Raw genomic sequence first — 13,204 nt, forward strand, 5'->3', positions numbered from 1 at the left:
TTTTGACTTTTAGGTGAAGGAAAAGTCTTCAAAAAACCTGAACTGATTCAGATTATGATGCAGTGGGCAACACACCATATTTAAAGGGCTATTTGATCACCTGTTTTGCATCAGAACTGTCCATAGAACCTCCTGGACCTGTCAGGCTCATGGTCAGAACACTGACTTTAATTCTGTCTTTGTTACTGAGAAGTGGGTTTTTTCACTATGAATTTCACTAGTTGTGACAACATTGTAAACTAGAACTCTCCCCATCCATTAAAGATGAGGTGACTGACCTTGGTGCTTATGATGAGGCTAAGTGACTTGTCTGGGTCACATAGTGGGTTGACAGTTGTGAGGGAACCCCTAACTCTACCAGTTCTCCAGTAACTGCCACTCTCATTTTTTAAAAAGATTTATTTATTTATGCATACAAGAGCTGGGGTACAGGCCAGAGATGCAGTGGGTGAGAGGATTCACCAGAGGCAGAATGGGGAACAGAACAGGCAGATTGAAGTACACTGCTGAGGGGAGCAGTGGGTGATTCTGGAGAGGTCTGCTGTGCCATATGGGTTGCTTCCTGGCCAGCCAGGGATCAAACTCATGCTGCAGAGGCTGAGGATTGCTTCATAGTGTGGTGCTTAACCCCTTGCACCAGGGAGGCCCTGCCACTCTCATTTTTAAAGAGGGACACACCGGTGGCCTAGCACCTTGCCACATGAGGAAACCCATGAGTGGTAAGCCATTGTATTGTCTCATTCAGTGGGTGATTCTTTCCAGGTAAGTCAAGTAATGAGAGTAATTGTGCTCCAGGGAGTGGTTCTGTACAAGATTTAGCAATCTAGTTTCTAATCTCCTGTTTTCATCATATACAAGATGTTCTCTGCCTTTGCTTACACATTTAAGTAACACGCACCACTTCTCCAGCAAAGAAACTACCTGTTCCAGTAGTACAAGCCACATGGACTAATACACAGATGTTGATAGTAGGCACTGCTACTCTTTTTCTTGAATTTTAGTATCTATCAGCATAAAATGCCTTGTTTTTCACTGACCCTCTAATCTAGATTATTAATGATTAGGTAAAGTTAGCTAGTTAGATGTAAGTACCTATTATGGAAGTATTTAGGCTAACCTATGTTGGAAAATTCTGCCTAACTGAATCATAGGAAGAGAAAGAAATCTTACCCAGTGTTTTGTGATTTGATAGGGCTTGCTACCAAATCCTTTAAGAGTGACTTTTAAAAAACTATAAATATCTATGTTCATACAATAAAATGAACAATAGATATAAGAAACAATGACCAATACATTTACCACCCATTTACTGCTTGTTAATATTTTGATATATTTGCTTACATAAAGTTTTCTGTGTCCCAGCTGAATTCCCTATGTGAACTGATATTTAGGTCAGACACCAATCAGTTGCTGAGTAAAATAATCAGAAAGCAGGTAAAAACAGGTGGCAGCGAAGATACTAATAAAAACATTATCTTTAAAAATGGGGGGGGAGGCAAGAAAAGGCAAAAAAATCATAAAACTTGTGTGCCTTTAGAGTGTAATCTTTTACTCTGATCAGCTGAGAGCAGGCACAGGTAGATCTAGAATGTAAGAATCAAAACTTTTGGCCTAATCACCCTGCTTTTATGATGCTTTTAACTGACTTGTTAATATAAATTACTGAATGTAATAATTGGTAAACATTGGCATTGAAATGAACATGCCTGGTATGAAATGGGAAGAACATTTAGCAGATCCTTTATAACCCACTCAAGTGATATTTACGAAAAACTAAATTCACTACTTAAGTGCTTAAGCTAGAGAATGTGAAAATAGCAAAAAACCTTAGAGGTCCTGGATAGTTTATTCTCATTTCTTTAGTTCGAAAACTGAGGTCCAGAGAGGGAAGAAGAGGGCCTCCCTGGTAGTGCAAGTTGTTAAGATGCAGCACAATGAAGCTATCTGCAGCCACTACAGCACAAGTTTGATTCCTGGCCGGGGAGCTGACCCACGTGGCACAGCAGACCTCTCCTGACTTGCCCTCTGCTCCCCTCAGCAGTTTATTTCAGTCACCCTGCCTGTTCTGTTCCCCACTCTGTCTCTGGTGAATCCTCTCACCCCCCATACCTCTGGCCTGTACCCCAGTTCTTGTATGCATAAATAAATAAATAAATAAATAAATAAATCTAAAAACAAAAAAACAAAAAAAAACCCCCAAAAAACAAAGAGGGAAGAAAATTTGCCAAGGAGATTCAGCTACTTTGTGATTGAGTTGGGACTAGACCCTGTTTCCTGACCCCATGGTTCTAAAAATAATGTAGAATGCAGTGCCCATGATTATCAAAGAGAATTTCCAAAAGATCTCACATACTCTGGATGACTGGTGCCCACTTATTCTGTCTTCAACTGGACTACTGAATTTGCAATAGAGAAATGAGGCAATGATCATCAATGACTGCCAACTTCACAAAATGAGATAATTGGAAATTATGTGCCTCATGACAGAGGTATGAAATAGCTTTGCCAAAAAAAAAAAAAATCTGATTCATAATGAAGCATATAGCATTACTGAATTTGTAGGCGTAGCAGAAGAACGTATTAGAAACTCCCAGGATATAATCAGAAAACTCTATAATGCAGGAGATCTATAGGACCAAGAACTTGGTTTGTTCAGTAACATTAGGAAAAATGACACTGAGGATGGCCTCCCTGGTGGTGCAGGGGTTAAAGATACACTGCTATCAAGCTATCTCGAGCCATGGTGACAAGAGTCCCATTCCCAGCCAGGGAGCTGAACCACATGGCCCAGCAGACCTCTCCTGTCTCACCGGCTGCTCCCCTCTGCAGTGTATTTAAGTAGATCTGCCTGTTCTGCTCCCCACTCTGTCTCTGGTGAAACTTCTCGTCCCCATGCCTCTGGTCTATAACTCAGTTCTTGTATGCATAAATAAATAAAATAAATCCTAAAAAAAAGAAAAAAATTTCATTTACAAAAAGAAAATATATTGCAACAGATTTAACAAATAAAGAGCAGAACATACACTACAAAAACTAAAATATCTCTGAAAATAACTAAAGATGATCTAAATAAATGGAAAGACATTCCATATTCTTTTTTTAAGAGGATTTATTTATTTATTACTTTTTAAAGATTTATTTATTTATGCATACAAGAAGTGGCCAGAGGTCTGGGAGTTGAGAGATTCACCAGAGACAAAGTGGGGAGCAGAACAGGCAGATGTACTGAAATACACTGCTGAAGGGAGCAGTGGGCAAGACAAGAGAGGTGTGCGGTGCCATGTGGGATTTTTGCCAGCCAGGGCCAGGATCAAATCGGCATTGCAGAGGCTGCTGACAATTTCACAGCGCTGTGCTCAAACGCCTGCGGCACCAGGGGTGGCCCCACAGTGGTTTCTTACATAACAAAAACACAGTTACAAAAGAAAGAAAAAGATCACTTATAATAAATTCAAATTAAAAACTTTTATCCTTTGAAGGACATCATCGAAAAAGTAAAAAACAACTCACTAAATGGAAGAAAATATTTGCAAGTCACATATCTAGTAAGGGACTAAAATCCAGAATATATAAAGAACTTTTACAATTGAAAAATAAGAGATAACAGAATTAAAGAATGGCAAAGGAACTGAACAAACATTGCTCTAATGAAATACACAAGATGGCCAATAAGCACGTGAAAAGATATTTGATATCATTAGTCATCGGGGATATGCAGATCAAAACTGTAGTGAAATACCACTTCATACATGGTAGGATAGGTCTAATAAAAGAGATAACAAGGTGAAGAGGTGGAGAAATTGGGATCCTCATACACTGATGGTGGAATGTAAAATGGCAACTTTACTTCAAAACATTGGTCATGGGCCTCCCCGGTGGCACAGCGGTTGAGTGCTGGGTTGCGAAGCTGCCTGCGGCCTCTGCAGTGCCGGTTCGATCCCCGGCTGCTCCCCGGCCACCGGAGGAGGGTCCCACATGGTGTGCAGACCTCTCCTGCTGCCCGCTGCTCCCCTCAGCAGTGTACTTCGGTCCTTCTGCCTGCTCTGCTCCCCGCTCTGGCTCTGGTGAATTCTCTCACCCTCCCGCGCTTCTCACTGTACCCAGTGCTTGTATAAATAAACAAACAAACAAACAAATAAATAAATAAATCTTAAAAAAACAAAAAAAATATTGGTCATTACTAAAAAGATCGAACATACAGTTACCATGTGATCCTGCAGTTCCACTCCTAATTATCTGCCCAAGACAATGGAAAACATATGTCCACAAAAATGCTGTAATAGAATATTCATAGTGTCATTCGCAATGCCAAAACACTTTTGGGAACAACTCAATTTCCATCAATTAGTGAATGCATAAACACAATGCAGGATATATACATTCAATGGGATCTTATTTGACAATAAGTAGGAATGAGGTACTGTAACATCCTATAATACAGATGAACCCTAAAACATGCTCAGTGAAAGAAGGCAGTCATATACAGTAATGTATGATTCTATTTATTTGAAATGTCCAGAATAGACAAATTCATGAACACAAAAATGTAGCTTAATATTTGCCTGAGGCTGGTGGCTTTCGGGGAAAGGGGTAGCAACTATTAATGGGTATGTGATTTCTCATTGGGATGGTGAAATGTTCTAACTTGGATTGTGATGACTGCACAGTTCTTTGAATGTACTCACCATGATTGAGTTGTATAATTCAAATAGATGAATTATGATAAATTTAGTAGCAAATTATGAAACAATAAGGAAAATTTGAGAATTGACAGAGTAGATGATAGTAGGAAATATTAATATTTTAGGTTGGATAGTAGTATTGAAGTTACATTTATAAAAATGATCTTTTAGAAATACTAAAATATTTATGGACAAACTGAAAACTATTTTTTTAACTCTCCCTATCTGTTGAAGTATCACCCCAATTCCTGCCCCCTACTTTTACAACCAGGCTCCTCTTCTAAATGATCTAGCCTCCTGATTCTTCTGCTAGTTTTCCTTTAAACCATCCTAATAAGGCTTTCATTTTGACCATTCCAAAGTTTTAGTTAAAGGTCAATTATGGTCCATTAACAATTGACTTGAGGGCCTCCCCTGGTGGCCCCGGTGGTTGAGCACTGCACTGTGAAGCTGTCCGCAGCCTCTGCAGTGCCAGTTTCATCCTGGCCGGCAGGCGAGGGTCCCACATGGCCCAGCAGACATCTCCTGCCGCGCCCGCTGCCCCCCTCATCAGTGTATTTCGTCAGTTTGCCTGTTCTGTTACCACTCTGTCTCTGGTGAATCTTCTCACCCTCCTGCACATCTGGCCCATATCCCGGTTCTTGTATAAATAAATAAATAAAATCTTAAAAAAAATAAAAACAAACAGATAAACAAAAAAACAATTGACTTGATTGCTCTTCCTGGTCTCCTACCACCTGAGTGGCTGTGTCTTCTAATCTCCTTTGCTGATTTCATTACCATCTTCGTATCGGGAAACCAGGATTCAGTTCTTAATGTTTTCCTTAGATGATAACATGACTGTAAATATTCTCTAAGTGCTGAAGTCTTTGAAATTTACATATCCAGCCTGAAACTGTCTTCTGAATTCCGGACTCATATGTATATAGCTGCCTTCTTGTTATTGCCTTGTATTAATAGGAATTTCACACGTAACCTGCAGAATTGAATTTATTTCTTCCCATTCCCAACCTGCTCCTCCAAGTCTTTTCCATTTCAGTAAAAGAAACTCCATTCTTCAAATTGCTCAGGTCAAAAATCTTGGTGTTATCCTTGACTCTCCTCTTTTTCTCACACCCTTTATCAATGAAATTCATCAAATCCTGTGTGCCCTCCTATCTGAATGTATCCAGGTCTCACCCCTGCACTCCTTGCACTTTCCTCACTTGGAGTATTGCAAGTCCCACCTCCCCCTACCTTTCTCCTCTAATCTATTCTCAAAACAGAAGCCAAAGTGATTCTTTTTTTTTTTTTTTTTTAAAGATTTATTTATTTATTTATACCAGCACTGGGTACAGTCAGAAGTGCAGGAGGGTGAGAGAATTCACCAGAGCCAGAGCGGGGAGCAGAACAGGCAGAAGGACTGAAGTACACTGCTGAGGGGAGCAGCGGGCAGCAGGAGAGGTCTGCGCACTGTGTGGGACCCTCGCCCAGTGGCCGGGGATAAAAGTCAAATCATGTAACTCCTCTGCTCAAAACCTTCCAGAGGCTTCTTATCTCACTCAGTAAAAGTCAAAGTGCTCACCATGCCCAGCAAGTCTTTACACAATTTGGCACCGTTACTCTGACCTCTTTTCCTACTTTTTCCCCTTCAATACTCTGCTTTTGCTGTTCTGGCCTCCTTTCTGTTCTTAGAATGTAGTAGATGTCCTCCTTCCTCAGGATGATTTCTGCCCTCAGCATTCTACCTGGCATACTCTTCTCCCAGGTAAAGGACATTTCTTTCTTCCTTCCCTCCTTTAGGTCTTTTGCTTAAAGTTGGCTTCTAAATGCTGCCCATCCCCACCTATTTAAACAGAAATCTCTTTCCACCTTCAGTGCTTCCTGTTCCCTCTCACTGTTTCATTTTTCCTACAGCACTTATTTGGACATAGCACATATTGTAATTACTTTATTTTATGTCTCCTCTAAGAATACTATTTTTCCTGCTTTGCTGAGTTTGGTACATATTTGGTTTACAATCTTTTTAAGTTTATAAATGCCACATATAACATTGTCTGTCTCATTGCTTAACCAACACTTTAATGGAGGTAAATGATTAAATTGCTCTCAGACCTTAAAGAACTCAAAAAAAAAAAAAAAACAAAAAAAAAACCACAAACCTTTTTTCTGAGGCTTGTATATACAAATTAGTAATAGCGACAAACTTGAGCTGAGCTCCAGGGCTATCTAGAAACTGAAAACAGAGAAAGAAGTGGCTTTCCAGAGGAGAGGCAACTTAAAGAAATTGGATATTGGTCCTGGGCTACCATTATAGACAAAGTCTTTTCTAATTGGTTTGGCTAGATTAATGGACTCATTCGGTCCTATGGCTACTGTTAGAAGAATATGCTTCTTTTAGTCTTTGGTTCTTGCTTCTGAAATTACTTAGTTCCCCCACTCCTTTTGTTTTTAAAGATTTATTTATTTATGCATACAAGAACTGGGTTACAGGCCAGAAGTGTGGAGGGGGGAGGAAAGGATTCACCAGACAGAGTGGGGAACAGAACAGGCAGACTGACTGAAACACACTGCAGAGGGGAGCAGTGGGGGAGTCAGGAGGTCTGCTGCGCCATGTGTGTAGCTCTCTGGCCGGGTATCGAACTTATGCTGCAGTGGCTCTATAGTGCTGATAGCTTCTTAGTGCTGCATCTTAACCCCTGCACCACCAGGGAGCCCCCCCCCCACCTTCTTCCCCCCAAAGGATGTAGAATTCAAGGGATATCAAATCCATGGGACTGGCTTACAGAATGGTGACCTTGGGTCTCCTCACTCACTGAGGTCCAAAGTTACTCTCATTCTCCTTAAACATTACAGGGATCTGAATGTTGCAAATTCAGAGTCTCTCTCTTAGGCCAAGACAGAATTGCATTCCTCATATCTGCAGGTAGGAACTATACTCATGTTCAGCAGGGAAGTAGCTACAGAAGACTGAGACCACAGATCCTTTACTGTTCAAAGAGGATGAAAGATATTTCAGGGGGAATGAGACAGGAAGGTTCTCAGGACAGAGACAGAGGGACAGGACTCAAGGACAAAACTTTGCTCTTCCCATTGTTTTCATCTTACTGGTAAACAAGAGCTTAAATAAATACAGATGGGGCCAAAATCTCCGAGTAAGGAGTGAGATAAATTGCAGCCCTCACCTCCTAACCCATCCAGCAACTCTGGAAAAACATCTGTGCACATTCCAGGACAAGATGACCCAAACTCTACTTGTTTAACCTCCCTCTAACTTGGTTAACCTCTGGGGTCATGTTATGTCTCAAATCTTGCTAAACAAAAAACTGGTCAGACCCAGTTCTGGACTCCATCTGTGAACCCCCTCACAAAAAATACACATATATCTGCAGGCTCAAGGCCCAAGGCTTGCTTCTCTCTTGATCTGTTTGCATTCCTTCTTGAGTGTATACTACTGCTTTACATTTTTTAGTATATGTGCTGCCGAAGCGAGCACACTACTGCTTTACATTTAAGACTATTTCTAACTCACTTACTCTGATGAGTTCTTTCTTGTGCCTACGTCAGGAACCTCGGCAGTGAACCTGTCATCCCCAACTCAGCACTGGCTTCTTCGGAGTTTGGGCATGCGTCTGAGGAAGTGGAGACTGAATAGAAACTTTGTCCGCTCAGAATACGGTATCTATCTTTGTAATGGAATCCACAGCAGAGTGGGAATTCTGGGGTGATTGAGGTTTCTAATGCAGCCTTGTACAGATCAACCATATGGCATTTGTCATTTTTTTCCTTACTAGCCCTCAATTTCTTCATCGGCCAAAAGATCAATGCTTTAAATGACCTTGCAGGATTTTTGTAAAATGCAAAGTGTGACTTACTAATTTCTCTATTACATACAAAACTTACCTGGCATTTAATTTTTTTTTTTTTTTTTAAAGATTACACTACTGAGGGGAGCAGCGTGGGAGACAGGAGAGGTCTGCTGTGCTATGTGGGTTGCTCCCTGGCTGGCCGGGGATTGAACTTCATAGTGCGTTGCTTAACCCCTAGCGCCACCAGGGAGGCCCAGCATTTGTATTTTTTTAAAGGCAATGTACAGATCTGGAATCAAATCCGAGAATCCTTTTATTTTTTAAAAAAAGATTTATTTATTTATGCATACAAGAGCTTTGCTGTAGGGCAGAGGTGCCGGAGAGGGGCCGTGAGAGAATTCACCAGAGTGGCGAGCAGAATATGCATAGTGACTAAAATACACTGCTGAAGGGACAGCGGGCGAGACAGGAGAGATCTGCTGCACCATGTGGGTTAGTTCCCTGGCTGGGGATTGAACTTGCTGCAGTGGCTGCCAGCTGCTTCATAGTGCTGACTTAACCCCTTGTGCTACCAGGGAGGCCCAGGGTCCTTTAAATGACCTTAGAAGATACTGTTTTGCCAAGTTCTTACAACATATCAGCACTTGAACAGTGAAAGCTTTAGATGTCAGTCTATTCATTCTCCTGTGAAAATGCACGCTTACATGTGAATTGCTTTCTTTCAATATCCTTTGTCCAAACCAGTGAATAGTCAGTGCCCACGGATGCCTAGCTCCCATGGGATTGTTTCTGAATCACTTGTGGTATGTGTGGTTAATGACTTCCCCTTAGTCAACAGAATAACAGGGAACCTTGAGTTTTCCCACCCATAAAATGTGACAAATGACAAGTGCTGTGTTTATTTTGATGGAATGAAAATGTAACGTTAATTTACATAAAGCAGTACTATGATGTCTGACATATCTTAAAAGTCTCCATAAATGCTTTATGCAGATGGAGTATGCACTGCACTTCCACTGCGAGGGTCACTTTCTAAAAGTTTATTCACCACGTACTAGAAACCCTACGCTTTTCTCTAGTTGGTTTCAAAGCCTTCTCCATCCTATTGAAAACAGGGTCTTAAAAGAGATGACTGTACCCGCTGTACAGCATTATTCATAACTGTCCAAAGATGGAAGCAACCCAAGTGTCCTTGATTGTATACACATAAAATGGAGCGTTAATGAGCATTAAAAAGGAAATTCTGACACGTGGTGCAACCTTGGAGACATTGCACTAAGTGAAATAAACGCTTACAAAAAGACAAATAATGTATAATTCCACTTATATGAGGCACCTGAGTAGTCAAATTCATCGAGACACAAAGCAGAATGGTTGCTGCCAGGAGTTGGGGGAAGGAGAGACGGGCGGGCCCTCGCCCGGGCCACGGCACGAGTGCCGCAAGACAGAAGAATTCTCAAAGGATACTGAAAGAAAGCCATTCACATGCAGGCGTGCATTTTCACAGGAGAATGAACAGACTGACATCTAAAGCTTTCAGTGTTCAAGCGCTGATATGTTGTAATGCACTTTCCTCATCTGTGCACTTGGAACACGGCGACCCGGGAAAGTGGTGCCACGCGCATTTAACCACAATTCAAAAACTTACCCTATTTATCAAACCCACAGTCCACTCTGCGCGGGCTCGCCGCTCCCCGCCCGCGGCCCCCCGAGGTCAGGTCCGAGCTCGCGGCGCGCCCGCTCCCTCCGCCGGCCACGCCCGGGGCGCCGGGTTCGGCCCGAGTCCGCCGGTGAGAACCGAGCGCACCGGGCGCTGCTCACTCCGCGCGGCCGTCGCTGACCCGCGGGGCAGCCCCTCCTGCGCTCCGCGGCGAGCTCGGCCTTCCCCCTCCCGCACGCCCGCCGCGGCGCGGAGCCAGCGAGGGGCCGGACGGGGCGCTGCTCGCGGAGGCGTCCGCACGGAGGGGTCTCGGGGGGCCGCCCCCAGGAGGCCCGGCCGGAGCGGCCCCACAGCGCACAGAGCCGTCGAGAAGCCGCGCTTCCGGCTCCGGGACCGGCTCCCGGACGGGCGGGAGCGGGGCGCGGACGCCGCCCGGTACGGGAAGTCGCAGGGCACATTTCCTGCAAGCGCTTCGCCGGCGGGGGCGGGGCTTGCGTGACCCAGAAGTGAAAGGCCTTCCCCCGTGTGGGCTCGCGACGGAAGGAAGTGTGGTCGGCCGGCCTCATCCCGCTTTCCCGCCTCCTCAGCGCGCCTCACTGCAGTGCCACCCTGCTGGCGCGCCACTCCTCCTTGCCCGCGTCTGAACCGTGCCGCTCCTCGGGCCCAAGCCCTCCTAGACCCTGCTCGTAAAGAGTCTTTACTCTACGGGTCCCCATCGGAGTCAAATGACGTCCTCCGCGCAGGCGAAAGCCCCAGGGACCGGCGGCTCCTGGAAGCCGGCTCAGCCGGGCCAGCGCCTGCGCGGGGCGTTACCCTAGAGAGGCAGCGGCCGCTCTGGTTTCGCTCCCCCTCTCTATGGTCCGGCCGGGTCGGTGGCGGCAAGGGGCGTTACCATAGAGAGGCAGCGGCCGCTCTGGCTTCGCTCCCCCTCTCTATGGTCCGGCCGGGTCGGTGGCGGCAAGGGGAAAAAGGGAAACCGCACTGCGCAGGCGCCCTAGGCGGCTACCTTTTTTTTTTTTTTTTTTTTTTTTTTTTTTTTAATCCCCGCACCGAGCGCTTAACCTCATTGGGGTGGAGAAGGCGGCGGTCCGTCCGCAGCGGCAGCAGTAGCGAATAATACGGCGGTAAGTCCCGCGCGGGGGGAGCCGATCGCGGCTCCGGCGTCCCCAGGCCTGCGCCCCGCTCCTGCGGCGGCGGGCGCGGGGTCCGGGGGGGGCGACGTCCCGCGCTGTCATCGGCTCTGGGGCGCACTCGGGGGGAGGGGGCGGCCTTGGGGGGGCGGCGGGGAGCGGGACGGGGGGCTGTTTTCCAGCCCGCGGCTCGCGGGTCCCAGGCTGCTCTGCAGGGAGCGCGGGGGAGGGAGGCGTGGGGTCCGCCGGCTTTGTGGGCTCCCCCCGACCCCACCCGGCCCCTCCCGACCCGGGGCTCCCGGCCGGGGGCAGCCGGGGTCGCGCCTGAGGAGCCGGATCGCCGGGGCGGGGGCGAAGGGGGACCCGCAACTAGTCGCGAGTGCTGGGCGTGGAGAGAGATCGGAGGGTCGGGGGGCGCGGGGGGCCGGGGCCGGGGGGCGGACTCCGGGCCTCACACAAAGCTGGCCCGGCGGGGCGCGGGGGGCGCGGAGGCCCGGGCCTCGGGGCGCTGGGGGACCCGGGGAGGCCGGCCGGCGCGCAGGGAGCCCAGTGCAGCCTCCCCAACTTGCCTTTGTTGTTGGGGTTTGCAGAGGCGCCCGCGGGGCCGGCACAATGCAGCGATCGAATTTTGCTTTCCATTTCCAGCCGCTCAGATAAGTGTGGGGTTTTCCAGAGCCCAACTTATTACATAATGCTTTTAAAATAGTTAGGTTTATATCCGAAAATTAAACAAAACATGAGGTGCACCCGCGAAGCGTGCGGTGTCTCCCCGGGCGAGCTTCTCTGCGGAGGGGTCGGGGCCCGCTCGCCGGGTGCTGGCCCTCCAGGAGCTGCAGGCGCTTTCAACTTGGTGCTTTGATTTGGGGATGGGGCGGTGAGAGCTCCAGAGGCTCCTCACCCTTTGGGAGGCACTGGTGCTGGAGGCGCAGGACGGGGAAACGTTTGCACGCTGCCATGTGCCTTTCCCGGGGTGGATTTTGGCTTTGGGAATTGTTATTGTTGTTGTTATTGTTACTCCTGTGACATTTACTGAGGCCTGGGTATGAGGGACCCTGCTGTGTGGGCTCCTTCCTTTTGCTCCTCCAGCGTGTGGGAGAATAGAAACATGGATGCAGATATGAAAAATATCACCAGTGTCCCAGAGTTAGAGGGTTATTTATCTTATCCATTTGCTAAGAAAGATTTAAATTTTGGTGAACTCACTGCTGATTCATCTTTGTAAAATTGTGTGATTGCATCCCTTTTAAAAGCACTTGTTACTCAGATCTGGTTTTATAATAATTCAGAGTTTATTGGCTAATGTTAGCAGTGTTTTAGATTTTGAAAGTTTTATCAAGGAGTTTTCAGCCTTTGTAGTCTCTCAACTACGGTTCACTAAAGTCGACTCCTTTGAGGAGACCGATGGGGGCGGAGATGCGGAATATTCTATCATCATGTTACCATTTAAGCTGTAAATGCTTGAAAGACCTTAGTGAAATTTACACCTTAAATTAGTGTTTGAACTGAAACTCTGATAATGTGTCTGCCGTTTGGTCACAGATTGAAATTTCTATAAGAAGAGGTAAGCAGTTTTTTTACAAATAGGAAGCAAAAATCTGAAGCTTGGTGTGTTATGCTTCAGTAACTACTGCGATAGAATCTCTTAGTGTAGTTCAGATGATGGGACTTGCTTTTTATAGAGCAAGATTTCAGATCCTTAAAATAGTTTGACAAGGATGTTGGGAAATGATTGGCCAGCAGAACATTTCAGTTTATCATTCAAATGTGTTATATTTTGTTCATTGGCTTGGGATTTAAGAGTTTCTGCTTCAGCCTTTTGTTACTTCTATTATTCTATTTTTTTAGGTAATTTTTGATTATAAGTTGAGTGAGGTAGTTTCTTGGACCTGAGAGTTATTGATTGGGTTCTCTTTATTCTTAATCTTCTACTTAAAGTTGTAGTTT

The 13,204-nt window shown here is 45.6% G+C and overlaps 1 protein-coding gene across 1 annotated transcript in view; it reads left to right on the forward strand.

Moving 5' to 3' along the window:
• The first annotated feature begins 11,155 nt into the window (after positions 1-11,155).
• The window catches only part of CLASP1 (cytoplasmic linker associated protein 1), a 255,088-nt gene continuing 253,039 nt past the window's right edge, over positions 11,156-13,204 (forward strand). The window contains exon 1 of the mRNA XM_054699624.1: positions 11,156-11,254. The gene's annotated coding sequence lies outside the window, so the exon portion shown is untranslated. The remainder of the gene's footprint in view (positions 11,255-13,204) is intronic.

The sequence above is a fragment of the Talpa occidentalis genome, unplaced genomic scaffold (genome assembly GCF_014898055.3).
Source record: "Talpa occidentalis isolate TD23 unplaced genomic scaffold, MPIMG_talOcc4v2.1 talOcc4.3, whole genome shotgun sequence".
NCBI classification, from domain to species: Eukaryota; Metazoa; Chordata; class Mammalia; order Eulipotyphla; family Talpidae; genus Talpa; species Talpa occidentalis.